The 17818-nt window shown below is 37.2% G+C and overlaps 1 long non-coding RNA gene across 1 annotated transcript; it reads right to left on the reverse strand.

Annotated features, from left to right (window-relative positions):
- Nucleotides 1-4339: 4339 nt before the first annotated feature.
- On the reverse strand, nucleotides 4340-11256 carry LOC149896381 (uncharacterized). The gene is made up of 4 exons (XR_016458411.1): nucleotides 8389-11256; nucleotides 7939-8170; nucleotides 4650-4764; nucleotides 4340-4343 (listed from the first exon to the last, which is right to left on the reverse strand). It is a non-coding gene; the product is annotated as an uncharacterized LOC149896381 (long non-coding RNA).
- Nucleotides 11257-17818: the final 6562 nt, after the last annotated feature.

Raw genomic sequence — 17818 nt, forward strand, 5'->3', positions numbered from 1 at the left:
TTACTTGTTCTATTTCTGTATTAGATGGCCTGTGAAACACTTCATCGGCCGATACTTTACGATACAAACTCATCAGGATTGTGAACATATAAAAAGGCCCACATTGCGCAATGGAGTCGTCGTTCTTTTATTCTCTTTTTTAAGGCATCAGTAATACTTTTTGTTGTCATCCCTTCCTTTTCGTCCAAGCTTTTGATCATAAGATTCAATGCAGTATCAGCAGTGATCAGTGTAGCGTCCCCTCTGCATAGAGCTTCCACGTCCCCTCTGCATAGAGCTTCCACGTCCCCTCTGCATAGAGCTTCCACGTCCCTTCTGCATACAGCTTTTACTATATTCAAGGCATAGGCAGGTCTTGAATTAACCTATAAGTACGTCATGTGGAATTTTATTTTGAGGTCTACCTGCTGGAATTGCTGAATTTATTGGTAGTCGTAGATAATCACGATAACAGTGTTTTTGTTACTTTACTTCCATTGCAACTAAATCGGCTGGATGTTCGCAAGTGTCAATTTTTTTAAAAACATGATCTAGTTTTCTTCGGGCAGTACTTATTTTTTTGTCCCGCCGCCGACATTTCAGAGCATAAATAAAGAGTTTTGTTATTATTTCGTGTTTGTTTACCACATATTAAACAATCCACATTTTTATTAAATTTTAAATTTGTTCTTAATGACCTCCGAGGGCCTTGAGTACCTGAACACTAGCTTCTGCAGAGCAGGTAGGAATAGAGACATTCTCCTGCTTTTGTAATGCCAATTCTCGACGCCTTATTTTCTCTTCACTTATGTAAGTTGCCGTACAAGTTCGGTGTCATGTACAATCGACGCTTGGCGAAGGATAGGGGCGGGTAGGGAAAGGGACCGTCACAGCTACCGGCAATGTTTTTTTTTTGAGTGGGCTCTCAGGTAAAAGAATTTTACCATAGTTGCCGGTCCTCATATTTTGCATACTGAATGGCATATAGCGCCTGCACTACATGAGATATCTAAGACAGTCCTAGTTTATCAACTTTGGGCCTCTTTCTTATTTACTAAATTGGCTCAATCACCATATTAAAACATATACAAAACAAAGAATCGATATAGATAAACTTAATTAAAGTAATCAGCCTTATCATCACCTAAAATAGACTTATTTTTTATCAACTAAGTAAGTGAAAAAATTATTTCTTCTTTGAATAAAGTATTACAATCAACGGTAATTTCAACTTAACAATGTAATTGTTGTACATAATATTTGAATATTAAGTAGTAATCTAATCATTATTCCCATACAAAATATGCCAATCTTCGAAACATTCTGGACACAAAGGTGTTCTTTTCAAGCATCCTTTGCACATATATTTAGTTTCGCAAGCGCAGGAGAGTTATAAAAGTTATCCATCCAAACCGTGTGGCTCTTGTGCTCAAGACCATTGAGAAGTTTAAGCACATGTGCCGGCACAACCTCAGTCAAAGGACTATCTCGTGGAGATTCGTCATGCCCTACGTGCCCTACAAACCGCCACAAGTAGCCAGTCTGGGACTCACAAACCTCGTAGGTTTTGATTCCGACTGTGGCTGCTTTATTTCGGATGAATTGATTAATATCTAACAACGTACAACGTAGGTACGCAATGGTAAATCCTCCAAATGGTCCTGTTGTCGGCTGAGAGCCTTTCGGCAGGAACAGGGGGCCGATTAATTTATCTCCAACAATACCATCCCACACGTTAATAGTCCATCAATGTTGAAATTTATACTGTCTCATCGCATGCGGATTCGTTTGTGCCCATATATGCTCATTGTGAATGTTCGACAGCCCGCATCGCGTAAATCTAGCCTCATCAGTCCATAAAATTCGTGATGGTAAATCTGGATTGATCATTATTTGGCTGCGATACCACTCACAGAATGTAAGTCTAGGAAGACAATCAGCTGCTATTAGTTCTTGCGTCCTTTGATAATAATATGGATGCTGGTTATCTTTCCTTAATGTACTCCACACTTTCATTCTTGAAACCCCAAACACGGCAGATGCAATCCAAGTACTTGTGGATAGATTTTCTAGATGGATTTCCATTGAAGAGTACAAATGCAGTTCCCATGTGTACTTGTAGCATTACACTGTAATATGTACACTGTGGCTGTCGATTTCAAGATAGTTGATGTTGCCGATTTCCAATCACTAACAGTGATGTCTTTAAGATTTGTGACTGTGCTAAACTGGCGGAAAATGTCTTCATATTCACTAGGATTCACAATAGTTGAATTTTACTGTACTTTGGTATTATTAACCTGGTCGGGTCTCGCTGGCCAAGTTGACAGCAGTTCCCTACACTATTGAACATATTGGAATGCTTTTTTACGAAAAAATACTTTTGTGGCCTCTGTTGAGTTACACCAGAATATATATATCTATCTATATATCTTAATACAGAAGCGATATAAGCAGGGAAGCTTTAAAGTATTTTGATTATTTAGTTGGCCTACTTTGCGACTTCTTCTACACCGATTGCATTTCTAAAAATCCAAAATCCGGGTTCGAACATGAAATGTTGCAAATTGCTCGGATTTATCAATCGCGCAGATGATTGTTGAATGCGTATTTTGTTACCGTCTTTTTTCTTAACTAAATATTTAACATTTTTTTTTATGTATAGCTGTCTTGCCATAACTTATGGTGGGGTGAATTTTTTTTTCACTCCACCTCTATAAATTTTTCCATTCATTATATGAAAGTTTCCCGCGTTTAAACTATCAAATAGTTTATCTAGTAGAAGCACTACTGTCAAGTGTTCTGTAGCAACCGCCACAGGCTGAATATTAGCATAGCAGGGTAGCATTTTCACTATCATTTTTTTTCTGGGTGTATATGCTCTTCTGTGATTTTGTGAACATACCTGAAAAGTAAAAAAAAAGCTAATTAAACGTACAATCCCAGTATCTATGATAAACGGAGAATCTAGTTCTTTTACATAACAAAAAGAGTTTAAATTAGACTGCAAAACCCTGAACGACTGTACCAAGTATGAGCTCGAGAACCTGCAAGACACATAAAGGCATGAGCCGAAAAAGTCATAATATATTATTACATATTAAGCTCTCCATAACTTTTGTTTGTTTCAAATAACATCTGAAAGTATTCCCATTTTATAATTTTATCTTAGTCTCATCCTCAAAATCGATAATCTGCATGTCTTTTGTTAAAAGGTTATTTCTTAAGCCTTTTATTAGATGTGGCACGTCAAATAAAGGAATTGTTAGCTTTGAATCCACTTCATACATTTCATAACGCTATTCTTTTCCATTTCTTAAATATTTCTCCTTTTGTCCTGTACTAAGCTACTTAGTGCATTGACATTAGTTTCAAGGTCACAGACGGAACACAATATTTAATTTTATTTTTAAGCCAGTCATGTGAACATGCCTGTTCACATCTTTGATTATATTTTTTAACTCTAACGTCTGCAGGCTTTGGGTAAAAAAGTTAGCTACTGGTTGCTTAAAGTTCTTTTTGATGCCTTTGATCATGAACACTAGAACACGATTAGCAATTTTCATTTCGTTAGTATGACTTATGAAGTCTTGCAATTAATCATTTGCTGCATCATATTGGATGCTCAGTGTGAGAGACATTTCATCAAAGATGAGTGTGCATAGGCGGCCATCCTCATTCGTTTATTCCTCTGACAGAGTCTTTTAAAAAAAAAAATTGTATTAATCCCTGGAGAAATGTTATACGTGCGAAGTTTGGAGCTTATTACCTTCCCAATTGTGAAGATGGTGGTATCGTTTAATTTGCCTGAATTAGGCCCACGTGCACTAATAACAAATCAACAAATCTCACATTAAAACAAGAAACACTGTTGAAAGAACTAAAGGAGTTTGGAAAAGAATGTTTCCTTGCTTATCAAAAACAATGGCAACCAAGTTAACAACCACATGTCACGTAGCTCCTGTTATATTATATAATATTTGTAGACACCATGGCATTCCTGATTCTACTGATGCAGAAAAAAGCTACGGGCAGTTACATCACTCACCTCAAAGGAGACATGAAAACACTACAGGATAGTTATTTAAAAGAATGTTTACAATACGTCACTTTTAAAAAATGAAACAAAACATAATTATGTACATTAACATTTTATTGCTTTTGTTTCAAATGACTAATTTCTAACTCTAATTTCTCTATTTGCAACGTATGCATAATATTTTCAAATTCAAATGTGTTCTTTGCCCGTTGAATCAAAATTCTTTCTCTCTCGAAGCGCAGCTCAAATAATGCCTGGTCATGTTGGATGTTGATTTCCGTTCTTGTTATCCGAGCCTGTGTTTCAGACATTATTTTTTTACTACCTGAAATATAAATAAAAAATAGGTAAGTACATACTGTAGGTAAATATTGTAGGACATCTGATCCCAAACTAAGCTTTCATTTGTGCTATGGTAACCAGACAGCCAAAAAACATAAGTACATAAATATTTTTCAAAACATACTTATATAAGTGACAAGACCCAGACACAGAACAAACATCCAAATTCATCACACAAATGCTCAAACATTCAATCAGGTCAACCTGGGTGGGAAATCAAACTCTGGCTTGGCAGTCAAGTTCACTGACCACTACTTCACCAAGCCAGTATAAATTACATAGTACTTACTTGTTGGTGTGAACTGTGAAGTGGTTAATATTTCTTCTTTGTAGAGAACGGAGATCATTTTCCTCTTCATTACTTGTACTTTCTTCCACCATACTATCTTGGCAATTCTTTTTACCTAGAACATACATATATAGTACATGAATATCAATCAAATCAAGTAAACATAATAAGACCTCCAGACTCACGCGAGAAGTCTCGCCAAGACTTTTCGCCGAGAACAAGCATGAGAATACTTGCTTGTTCTCGGCTTGTTGTTGTCGGTGCTTGTTCTCAAATGTTCTCATTAGTCATCTCGCTCCCAACCGATATGGACGACGCTACGGAGACGGCAGCAGGATTGACTTTATGTGCCATTGCATACTGTCATATTTTAGCCAAAAATAAAACAAAAAAAAGGATGCCTAGGCGATGGTGGACAACATAAATTAAGAAAGTGATATAAATTATAATATTGACTGTTTAATTAATTGGCTGACCTTGAACCTTAGCAGCGACCTTCTTCAATGCAAACGATTAAGTTATGTATTAAAATTGCACAAAACATTGAAAGTAAGTAAATAAATTATTAAGTAAAACCCTTACTCTTGTCGAATTCTTGCTTTTTCTTGGCGTTTTTGAGGGAAAACTATCCATTTTTTCACTAACAGAGGACTGTTGAGTGCCTCAACAACTTGCCTAATGCATCTACTTGTAGTGCGTTGTGGCAAATGTGTGACAACCACAATTCTCTGATAGGATCCCGTTGCGAAGAAACTCAGCGCAAAGAACCTACGATAATAAGTAGAATTAGGATACGTAATATAATAGATATGCACAACAAATGCCTTTTAATATGTCGGCCACATGTCACCTGTCAAAATCCCTTCATAGAGTTCACCAATCACAACACTCGAAAGAAAAGACAACTAAACTTAAAGATTATATTTAAAACCCGCGCTTTTCAAAAATGTATATTGAAATATACAATGGGCGTTTATGAGATGATTTGATTTTTATGTCCGGGCTGGAATGCTAAATGTTACTTTGTTAATTTAATATACATTGGGCCTTACGAGGCCAATGTATATTATAATATCGAGTTTTTTAGGTAATTGATTCGTAACAACCGAATGGCTGATGCGTCTACTAAAATATTTCGGTTATTTTCTGTTTTTCTTCAATTCTTTTTATTAATCGACCCAAATTTTTTTTGGATCCTTTAAAGTCTTGATGTAATTTTGCTCGAAACTTCTGTAAAGTTCGCAATTCTTTTTTTTAATTTATTTATTTATTTTATTTTCTATTCTTGCTCAAGGTGCCAGTGCAGTAGGTATTGCGATCCAATAATTTCACCGCCAAATCATATGAATTATAATAATTATCAATATAAACGCTATGGCCAACGTCCAACTTCTCTTGCAGTAACTTTAAAACAATTTTCTATGTCCTAATCCTTAGTTCTCATCACCTGTACCGGCATATAACTGGAATTTTAGCACAATACCCTCGGGCTCCGCAAGGACGTATAATTTCACGCCATACTTGTGCCGCTTATTTTTGATGTATTGGCGGAATAGTAGACGACCACGCCAGAGCACCATTGATTTATCTAGAGAAAGTTGTTTCCCTGGATAATAGATATTTTTCATTGTTTCATTAAAATGATTCATAATTGCACGAATTTTAGTCAAACGATTTTCATCGCTTGGTTCTGAACTGAAGTGAAGGCATCTTAATATTAACAGAAACCTATTACGTGACATATATTGGCGAAAACAAGGTATGTTAAAAAGCCGTTTCCAGTAGTCATTGAGTCTATTTAGGCGAATCGTTCCCGTATGGATTAGTAAACCAAGAAATGTCAAAAGTTCATCACGTGTCAACTCCTTCCATTGTTTAATTCTTGACTGATTAGTTATCCCAGGTTGGTGTATAGTCCATTGAAATGTTACATTTTTTTGACCTAACCTCGCGTTTTTTAGAGGACACAATTTTATTTTTTTGGTGTGTAGGGGGGGTCAGTGTGCAGCTAAAACCAAGTTTGTGGGGTCGCCACCCTTGTCCCACGGCCGCCATCTTGAAAATAGCGGTTGAAATGGTTTTTACGATATATCTCTTAAACTATTTATCTGATAAAAAAAAATGTTAACATTATTGACTGCAAATTAAATTATCTACAACTTTGGTCCAGCAACTTTTTGTCGTAGAACTACAAATAAAAAAGTTATAAGCGAAAATGTTCAGAAATAAGAGCTAGTTATATTTTTCAATAAAACTTTTTTTTTATCATTTTACGAATAAATGATATCAGACCATTTTTGTAGATTGGTTTTCGAGAAACAACTTTTACCTACAACATTTTTTCATTACGTTAATAGCTAAGGTTTTACAGCGCTCTGAAGTGAGTACTATTTTTAAGTACTCTTAACTATACGTATATTGGCTATTGGCTCTTTTCCCAGACTCTAGAACAATGGAAGCACACTGCATAACATTTCAGACCTACTTTTCGACTTAAAAAAACGCGCTTCCAGACTCTACCTCCTGGGTGGTGGGGAAAAGATTCAATAATTAATAATATTGCAAAATTAATTATTAAAAATATTCTAGCCAGGTAATACAATCTCTGTGTTTTGTAGGTAAGTCTTTCAGAGACATATACTGGTTGTTTATTTTTTACAAGATGGAAGTGTGTTGTGTTGAGCTTTTCAGACTTGTCTTTGCCTTTGTTAAAGGACTTAACCCCCTTGATAACCTTATCCTTCATCACGGCAGACTGAAAGTTTACAACTACTGTACTAGACTTATCTTTAGTCCTAACTCTATGTATATCTTTCAAATTAGTTTGGTTAATATCCACATTTATCGCTTTCCCCAAGTAAGTAAATGCCTGAGAAATGCCCGGAAAATGTCTGGGAAATGCGTGGAAAATCCCCGGAAAATGCCAGGGAAATGCTCGGAAAATCCCCGGAAAATGCGTGAAAATGTCCGAAAAAAGCGTGGAAAATGCCACTTCAAATTCGCGAAGTAATTAAAGCAGAAAACCAAAAAAGAAAAAGAAAGCTAAAATCTTCCATATTAAATGTATATGGGATATTCATATTTCATACTTAATGTATGGGAGGGTTTAAAGAAAATTTTTTTGATATTTCTCGATTTATTTTTAAAAATTTATTACGGCCATTTTACTCATTAGGTTAAGTACTTTCGATATCGGTTTAAAGTTTTTTGTTATCTGTAATACTTACGGAAAAATCGCCTGTGCACACTTAACGATTACACCCTGTATATTATTAAATAAGATATTTACCATATTGACACCAATAGCTAGCTAGCACCAGAAGTAGCGGGGGCGTGGGCTGCCGTGAAGTTGACGGCATAGCTGTAAAACAAAAGTTTTATGTTACAATCACACACACACACATTATTTATATAATAATAATTAGTAAGATATTTACCATACTCAGCCGGCGGCGTGGGCTGGCTCGCCGCCGCTGATGCCACCAGCCATCAGTGGCGGCTCCCGTTCAGGAGAAGGATTTCTATAAAGCAAAATTCAGATTTTACATGTTGTAACACATTCAAATAAAGGTAAAATACAAAAAAAGGTATTTACAAAGTGCGGCGCTTGCGAAAAATCTTATTACAAACTTTTCAGCTATTGTTTTCAAATTAAACTGTTTAGATTCTTTCTTCAATTCCGAGAAATTTTCCGAGATTCTCGTAAGAACTTTTGTTGAAGTTTCATTCATGACCATACCTGCTGTTGTGTTTTTTCCTCCAGAAAATAACCTTTAAATGTTTCCATCTTCGTCCACATTAGCATCATGTCACTCGGGTGTTAGTGCAATCCATACGTTTTCTTTTTTCATGTCTTCTTTGAAGTGTAGCTTTTACTTTTTGGTAATGTTGGGTTTTTATTACCACGTCGTGTAGTCTCACCGGTTGAATTGTGAATGAGGAAAGTGTGGTTATCGGCGTCCATAATTGAGGTTATGCATATTGCATTTGTTTTTGGATCTTCACTGTGTTTTACAGTAAATTCAAACTTTAATTTCTCCATTGTTGTAATAGCTATGATAATGTTATTTTGTAATAGGTGGTTTATTGAAACAAAAAAGAAACCAAAGTTGTTGGTCTGTAACAAGAGATTTATTTTTATTTTCAGAAAACAATTATTTTACAATTAATTACTAAATACAAGTTATACTTAATAACTAACCTGTTACAAGAGAAACAACATTAAAAGCTATTCTTTCAAATGATGTTTCCTTAATCAGAAATATCTCCCCATAAAATAGAACCACGTTGCTTTTTCATTGTACAAAACCAGAGAGTCTAAGGAATGAACCATAACGAAGTGCTGTCACCACAGATTAAATACACTAAAGTTAAACGTCTAAGACAATGCGCGGGTTATTTAAAATGCTATGAAGTAGGAAAAAGTTTATTTCATTTTATATTAATTACAGATTAAATTCTTAATCTGACTCACAGTTGGGACACATACATAATATCATCAGTTTCATTTATACATTTAATATGTGTCCAATTTTACACATTTTCTCTTGGAAGTGAATTTGAATATGAATCACAACAAATGATGCAGTACCATTCCAAAACCTCATCATCACTATCACTCTCGCTTTCTTGTAAAACTTTTCAAAAGCAGGCGTATCTGGTTCTGGAGTATGCGTCTGTTGGTTTATGGTTGTCGAAAAAAGTTGCTGGAATGTTTTGATGATCTGGAGTCTTCAGAGAAATTGAAGACCTTGGTTCCGAAGAATAAATGCGTGTGGAACTCTTCAACAGGGGAGCATCAATAATTTGATTTTCAAGACGTTGTGATTCGTGTAATATTGAAGGTGACACTACACTGGTGACAGTGTGTGTAGATAAATTACCACAATCTTCAGTCGGTGGCTCATCTATAGAAGGTTGTACCATACATCGCCGCTGAAGCTTTCTCCAAACGTAAAGTTACTCTTTGGTAGATTCATCTCCATTCCATTGTTCATCACCCGTTCGTAAGAACTGTTCAAATCAATAAAATTATCTCTACGCCAACTTCAGTCTCCAATATGGATTGCATGACAGGCGCAGCTTTTCTAGTTTCGTGGTAGATACATCTCATAAAGTCTATTGCAGAATGGATAAATTTCACACTTTGCAAATCCTCAAAATGTTGTGCAGCTCGTTTGGTAATAAAACATGCCTGTGACCCTGAATCTATTAATGCCTTAAGAGTAGTAGTGTGTCCATTTTCACCTTTAATCACTAATACCGCAGTTGCCAAGAGACTCACCTTATGTTCACCATCTTCTAGACTATGTAAAGACGTCATTGTAGTATGCACCTTCTCATCTCATCTACATCGGTCCGCATTAATTTCGACAATTGTGTAGAAACCTCAGGTACCGACGAATCAGTATCTATATTTGATCGGTTTAGAAGATAATGATGACGCTTTTTATATACACGACAAAGATATACGACACTTAAATGCCGCTGGGGCCAAACAGTTAAAACACAATTTCTTATTTTTTACATATTCAACACGTTCATTACAATTAATTTTTGCAAAAGATTTACATTTACACAGATTATGATTCTCATTACACATTATACAACATATCACAGAATTTACGGACGTACTTACATGAAAAACGCGTTCTTTAGTAGACCTTACAGGCGGTGTAATTAATTCCACTAAGTGTTTGTGTTGGAAATTTCCACCATCATGCAAAGAAGGGTTAAATAAATCAATAAAATTACCACTGTTTCTGCTTTCGTTCAATTTAAGATATTCTCGATGAGCTCTAAATGCCAGATTGTGTGAGGCTAAATAGTTTACTATGTCAATCATTCTTTCAAACAAATTATACCAATACTTTTGCGATTCCCTAATCAATCTTTCGTTATCCTTATCTATTGTTTTTCCGTGTTTGATTTTTTTATAGAATTCCATCCATTTAGTCATGCACTCCATGTGTCCTTGACTTTGTTCATGTCTTTGCAATATCCGACTTTGATCTTTCCAGTCACAACATCCGTCTTTTACCAACTGTGTCTGCAAATGTGAAAAAAGTTTACATGGGAAGCAATAAACTTTATCTTGAAATATGGAGTATACTAACCATCTGTTGCGTTTCGCCGTTACTTAATTTTCGAGTAAAATGAAATTTAGAAAAATATCTTTTATTTGCGCCTTTTGGGTAACTTTCATTAGATTTCTCTAGATCTTGATTGGGTCCGTTTTGAATTAAGTCATGACGCTGCAAATCGTTTACTGGAAATACCCACTTCCCCGGATCTAAGTCTATAAATGACTCTTTTTAATTAACTGCTTGTTTCTGATATTCCGAGTCACACATCCTCTCAATTTCTAACTCTACATTGGGCTAAGACATTTGGATCACAGCAGATTCACCCGATGTTGATAGTAAAGTAATATCAGAAATTTAGTAAAAGATTTATTTGACTCTGAAGCTGTGACACTTGAAGTCCTTGAAGGTTTGTTAAGAAATTTCATCATACTGGAACTCAGAGCTTGGTTGTATATAACCGTTTCAGCTTTTCTTTTTATTTTTGATGCACCGGATTCCCATTTCGTCCCTACGCATGCATGATGACCTAAAAATATGTTTTATTTAAGTTTGGTAAGTAGGTACAGTACTTAAACTAAACTTGAAGTAAGTACTACTCAATGTATACTAATTATAAGAGGTAGGTGTAATCATCAATAATCATTTTCTTCAATCACTAATTTATTGAGCTAAGAAGTGTATTTTGATCAATATTTTATACAGATAGTGCCGTGCCATTCACGAAGACGCGCCCCTCCACTTTTTAGTCGAGTGAATAGCGGGGAGCGGGTAGTTTATTTTTATGTTTTATTCTATTTATTGTAGCGTGCGCGTAACTCATAGGTAATAAGTATGTACCGATAACATTTTTAACATTAGCGAAAGCTTGCAAACTATACTATAAACGATTAGGACAAGTGGTGGGGCGCGGCTTCGTGGATGACACTATCTATAATTGCTAATTATTGTATTATCTTACATGCTAAGTTATAATAAATGATGCTTTCTGTAAAAGCTTGAATTATACTTTCTTGAGGACATTGTGTTGAAGCTGTAAAACGTAAAATGGTGACGAGATGTAAAATCCGTGGCCGAGTTAGTAAATTAGGTGGCAATGCATAAATAAGAAGGACAAGTCACAATAACTGATGATCTTTACTTGACGCTTTCTATAGAATATTTAATGGGCGTTGTAAAAAAGACAAATTAGTTTATTAGAGGCTATGTCATTATCCCGTTGCTTAGTTATAAAATTAGAAGTTTAATCACGTGTCCGATAAATAATTTTGTGGCTAGACTTATAATTTCCCATTATTAAATCGTTCCAGTTAGTTCACATTTTTAATGGGTTCTATTATAAATTTTTCTTTTTGTGATCCTGTAGCTTCTCCAAGAGTGGTAACAAGTGTTTTCTTATTTTCCTGTATTTCCTCCAATTGGACTTTTTTGTAGAAAGAGGTGGAGATTGTTTTGTTAATGTGTTTTTCAAACCTAAGGTTTTCGTCAAAAATTAATCCCAAGTTACGTGCCTCATGCACACGATCAATTTTTCTTGAATTTATTGTTATGACAGGATCGTGGTCAGCTATTTTTTCAATTACTTTGGAATTTCCTAATATAAGATACTTAGTTTTGAGGGGATTGAGAATCAAGGAGTTTTTTTGTGACCAAGAGTCAATCCGCTTAATGTCAGAGTTCATGTGGTCAAGTGCTTGTGTAGTTTCACTAGGATAGAATGAGAGATAGAGTTGTACATCATCCGCATATATCTGGTAACTGCAGTGTTTAATGTTGTTTATAATATCTGCGCTGTACAAAATAAATAATAGTGGCCCTAATATTGATCCTTGCGGAACTCCTCTTCCTATGCTGGTACATAATCTAATACATAATCTCCACTTTCTGTCCAAATTCCAATTCGGTCATGTTTTCTGAGCAAAGGCCTAAAAATAAAAATGTCTTTTTCAACCTGTGTTCGTCCACTGTTGGACGTAGGTCTCACCCATGGTACGCCACTTAGCCCTATCGATGGTTTCTTGCCGCCAGTTTTTCCCTGCTATCTTACGCAAGTCATCGCTCCTACGTTTGCCGAGACGCGGTCTCCACTCTACAATACGGGTGCCCCAGCGGTTATCCGTCCTGCGGCAAATATGACCAGCCCACTGCCACTTCAGCTTACTAATCCGGTGAGCTATGTCGATAACCTTAGTTCTCTGTCGAATGACTTCGTTCCGGATTTTATCCCTTAGAGAAATACCGAGCATAGCTCTTTCCATAGCACGCTGAGTGACTTTGAGTTGGTTGACCAGTCGAACTGTGAGTGTCCACGTCTCGGCTCCGTAGGTCAGCACTCTTAGGACGCACTGGTTAAAGACTTTCGTCTTCAAGCACTGGGGTATCGATGACGACCCAACTGTATCCGTCTGTTAATAATAATAATAATAAAGGCGTAGGGATGTGACGACCCCATCGCCCACGGTTGGAATATCTATTGTCTACGTGACAATAGATATTCCACCCGTGCAATCAGTCAACCCGCAGGACACCTTGTGGCGGGGTGTCGGGGAGTAGCGACCCCGCGGGAACCGAGTGCTCCCGGGGGAGGCCCCTGTCTTCATCTCCGGCTCGCCTTCACCGGCCGGTCGGAGTGAAGCCTGACGAGGACAGGACCCCCACCTCTGGCTTGCCTTAACCGGCCGGCCAGAGTGGAGTCGCGAGAGCTTTTAGCTCGAAGGGTGGATGCGAAGCGTAAGTGGCGAGTGGGCACGTGATGCTGGACCCTCAGGGAGCGCGTGATCGTAGTTTAAAGTCCAGGGACGCCTCTCCACCCTTAGCTGCTCACAATATGTTGCCCCCTTGTCGCACTATTGCAGCGACTTATTTCGGGGGCCCATACAGTGAGAGGGCGAGTCACCACCTGCCAACATATTTTTACTTTCTTTTAGTAGAAAGGCAGGTGCCATAGTTTCCCATAGTCCTCAGTACCAGTCCATTTAGCATCCCAATCCACTCATTAAATTTCCATACCCTGCAATAGTCCTACATCGGCCGCGGACTGCCCAGGGCTGTATCTCTATAGTGCAGTCATGGGCAGGCTGCGGCTGGTGTCCCACAACACATTAAAATTCTCGAAAGGGCCTCTGCGTGTTGGATCCGTGTCCCCACGTAAGCCTTCCAAAGATCCGGGTACTGTCCTTCTGGTGGTACCCGAGTATTATGGAAATGAGAAACATAATAATAATACAAAAGATTTATTGCAACCAACAAAACATACATAATAATACACAATACAAAAAAAGGGAAAACAAACATAAAATAACACAAAATAATAAGGAATTTACAAATTACAATAGTTATAAGTACACAAATGTATTATGTGTGTTGCGCACTGGCTGCAATTAGGCCCTGGCTCAGCATAATGTTGTGGGAGCAAGCTCCACAACGCTGATAATTCTGCCAGATACCCAGATGAATAGTTTGCGCCTCCAATCAAGTATGTATATCTATAAGTATAATAAAAATAGAATAATTAATTATGAATTTAAAGCAATAATAAATGTGTAATAATAATAATAATATACAAGGGCGTAGGGATGTGACGACCCCATCGCCCACGGTTGGAATATCTATTGTCTACGTGACAATAGATATTCCACCCGTGCAATCAGTCAACCCGCAGGACACCTTGTGGCGGGGTGTCGGGGAGTAGCGACCCCGCGGGAACCGAGTGCTCCCGGGGGAGGCCCCTGTCTTCATCTCCGGCTCGCCTTCACCGGCCGGTCGGAGTGAAGCCTGACGAGGACAGGACCCCCACCTCTGGCTTGCCTTAACCGGCCGGCCAGAGTGGAGTCGCGAGAGCTTTTAGCTCGAAGGGTGGATGCGAAGCGTAAGTGGCGAGTGGGCACGTGATGCTGGACCCTCAGGGAGCGCGTGATCGTAGTTTAAAGTCCAGGGACGCCTCTCCACCCTTAGCTGCTCACAATATGTTGCCCCCTTGTCGCACTATTGCAGCGACTTATTTCGGGGGCCCATACAGTGAGAGGGCGAGTCACCACCTGCCAACAATTTTTTGCTATATCTTAGTAGAAAGGCAGGTGCCATAGTCTTCCATAGTCCTTAATTCCGGTCCATTAACATCCCATTCCATAGCCCAGTTTATTTTATTCCCTTATCTTGCAATAGTCCCACATCGGCCGCGGACTGCCTAGGGCTGTATCTCTATAGTGCAGTCATGGGCAGGCTGCGGCTGGTGTCCCACAACACATTAAAATTCTCGAAAGGGCCTCTGCGTGTTGGATCCGTGTCCCCACGTAAGCCTTCCAAAGATCCGGGTACCGTCCTTCTGGTGGTACCCGAGTATTATGGAAATAAGAATAATAATAATATACAAGCAGTAGAATAGATATATTTGGTCAATTAAAATCAGTATTTATATGTAGGTATATATATGTATAATGTGTTAATTTATAAATTAGGATACGTATAGTCAAAGCAAATAAAATTAAGATGATTGTAAATTAAGCAGTAGTGATTTGTAAGTGCGACGAAAGTTGGATTTGCATTTGAGTTTTTTTATTGGAGGTGGTATGTTATTCCAACATTTCGTCGCATTATATTTAAATGACCCACGAAAGGCGGTAGTTTTATGTTGGGGAATTGATAACTCTTGGGTCCCACTTCTTATTTCACCTCTTTTAGTATACTTACGCTATGTTAATTTCCTTCTCAAAGTTGTTCCTTCCCAATTGGAGCGTTTGTCCCAGGTAATTGTATTCCTGTAAAAATAAAAATGTATTGTAAATAAAAAACAGACAAAAGAAACTTGATATGGAAAAAAAGGAATCTTGTGTATGTGTTAAAAAAAAAATAGGGCACTTCTTAAAACAATATCTGCCCAATAAGCGCCCCACAAATGGGGCTTCAAATTATATGTACTTTGTGATTTGATGGGATATGCTCATAAGTTTGAGGTATATTCTGGACAAGAGAATTCAGAAAAACTCTCCGATGAACCAGATCTTGGTGCAACAGGAAGTGCATTTGCTTCGGGGAGAGCCAAGAAGGCTAAACCACATAATATACTTTGATAATTTTTATACCTCTTTGCCATTGGTACATTTTCTAGCTAAAGAAGGAATACATACTGTGGGGACTGTGCAACAAAACAGGATTCCAAATAATAAATTACCAGATAAAAAAGATTTCATGAAGAAATCAGTGCCCAGAGGTAGTTATGAAGAGAGAGTTTCTATGCTTGATGGTATAGATATGAGTTGTGTAGTGTGGAAAGATAATAAGGTAGTGACCCTACTATCTACTTATGCATTGCCTGTGACTAAAGTAAACAGGTATGACAAGGCAAAACGAGAAAAAATTGATATTACTTGCCCATTTATTGTCCAAGAATACAATAAAACACATGGGAGGAGTAGACCATGGATAGCTATTTGGATAGAAATCACATAACACTGAGGTCCAAAAAATACGCAGGTACCACTTTATCTGCGTATTTTTTTTTCATTTATTTGATCTTGCAGTTATAAATGCTTGGTGACAATCTATCGTCCCATATTTCTGTTGATGTTCTTCGGGCCTGTGAAGAAAACGACGTAAGATTTGTATGCCTTCCACCCAATAGCACACATTTAACCCAGCCACTGGATGTTGCCTTCTTTAGGCCGATGAAAGTGGCATGGCGAAACAGTCTTACTGAGTGGAAGGCTAGCAAACAAGGCAGTCGCGAAGCTGTTGTTCAGAAGAGCAGTTTTCCATTTTTGTTGGCTAAACTTATAGCTGAATTAGAAAAAAATCACGAGCAAAACTTGAAATCAGGATTCAGAAAATGTGGGATTTATCCTATTGACATTACACCATTGTTGGCGAAATTGCCACAACCCCTTGACAAGGATGCGTTACAAGATTCCTTTTTGGAAACACTTGAAGCAAAAAGATTAGAGTCGGCACGAGGAAACGTCGTTCAAAACTTAATATTGTTCCTGGAAAAAGTGTGACGGATGAGTTGCGAACACTCTTGCAAATGAGAAAGAAAATGAAGATTTCGTTCAGCCTTCCACTTCAAAACGCTCTCACAGTCGGGGAGGCGATAGTGAGAGTACTTATGCAGAGAATGAGAAAGTTTTTCGGTCCCTGAACTCGATCAGATTTGGGGTTTCTGATCTCAAAAAATTTATAAGGGTCACTTCATACAATGTTTATTTTTGTAAAAGACAGGAACAAAACAAGGTGTTTTAAATCAACTATATTCAAGAAACCAATTTACTGTTTGCAAGGAAAGATTTGTTTCGCCTGAAGATGTTCCAGAGACACAGATTTCGCTGAGAGAGTGTTGTAGACTGTCATCTAGCGGAGGGCAAGATTATAATAGATGTGGCTGTGAAGGTGGTTGCAAGTCTGATAAATGTAGCTGTCGCAAAGCCAAAAAGTTGTGTACCTCAAAATGCCATCACAGTGGCAGTTGTTCTAATAAATAAACCTGTTACTTACTACATATTGTATAATTATTGTTTTCAATTTTATGTTCTATTTTACTTCTTTACATTTCGTTTATTAAGAGTAATTGCTAATTATTTATTTATTTATTTATTTATTTATTTATTTATTTATTTCATTAAGGATCACCAACATGACATACACTGATACATAGATAAAAGCATTAAAGTAATAACAATCGTAGACATAGTGCTGTCACAATTATAGGCAACCACCACTAACAATTAATATAACATTAAATCAAATCAAAGACACACAGTCTGCAGCTAGCTGCAGATTAGGTAAAAAGTATACATATACATAATACATAAATCCAATTTTGACGGCAAAATAATCAATTAATGTTAAAATAAAACTACATTTGATCAACTGGGTTTTGGTAAAGGTTCAATCGAGAGCAATTCCTTTTTAAATTTATGTACAGTGTTTGAGAAAATGTCAATAGTCTTGTTATTGCCAGAAACTATATTATTATATTCTTTGGTAAGGCGAGAAATGCCTGAATAATGGCCTAGATTACTTTTGTGGAATTTTGTATGGAACGGCATATTATTAGAATGTCTAGGCAATCTGACCGGAACTTTAAAATTAAGC

This window comes from Colias eurytheme, chromosome 29 (genome assembly GCF_061535395.1).
Source record: "Colias eurytheme isolate Ceu_HAF_F1 chromosome 29, ilColEury1 Martin Lab GWU primary, whole genome shotgun sequence".
Lineage (NCBI taxonomy): Eukaryota > Metazoa > Arthropoda > Insecta > Lepidoptera > Pieridae > Colias > Colias eurytheme.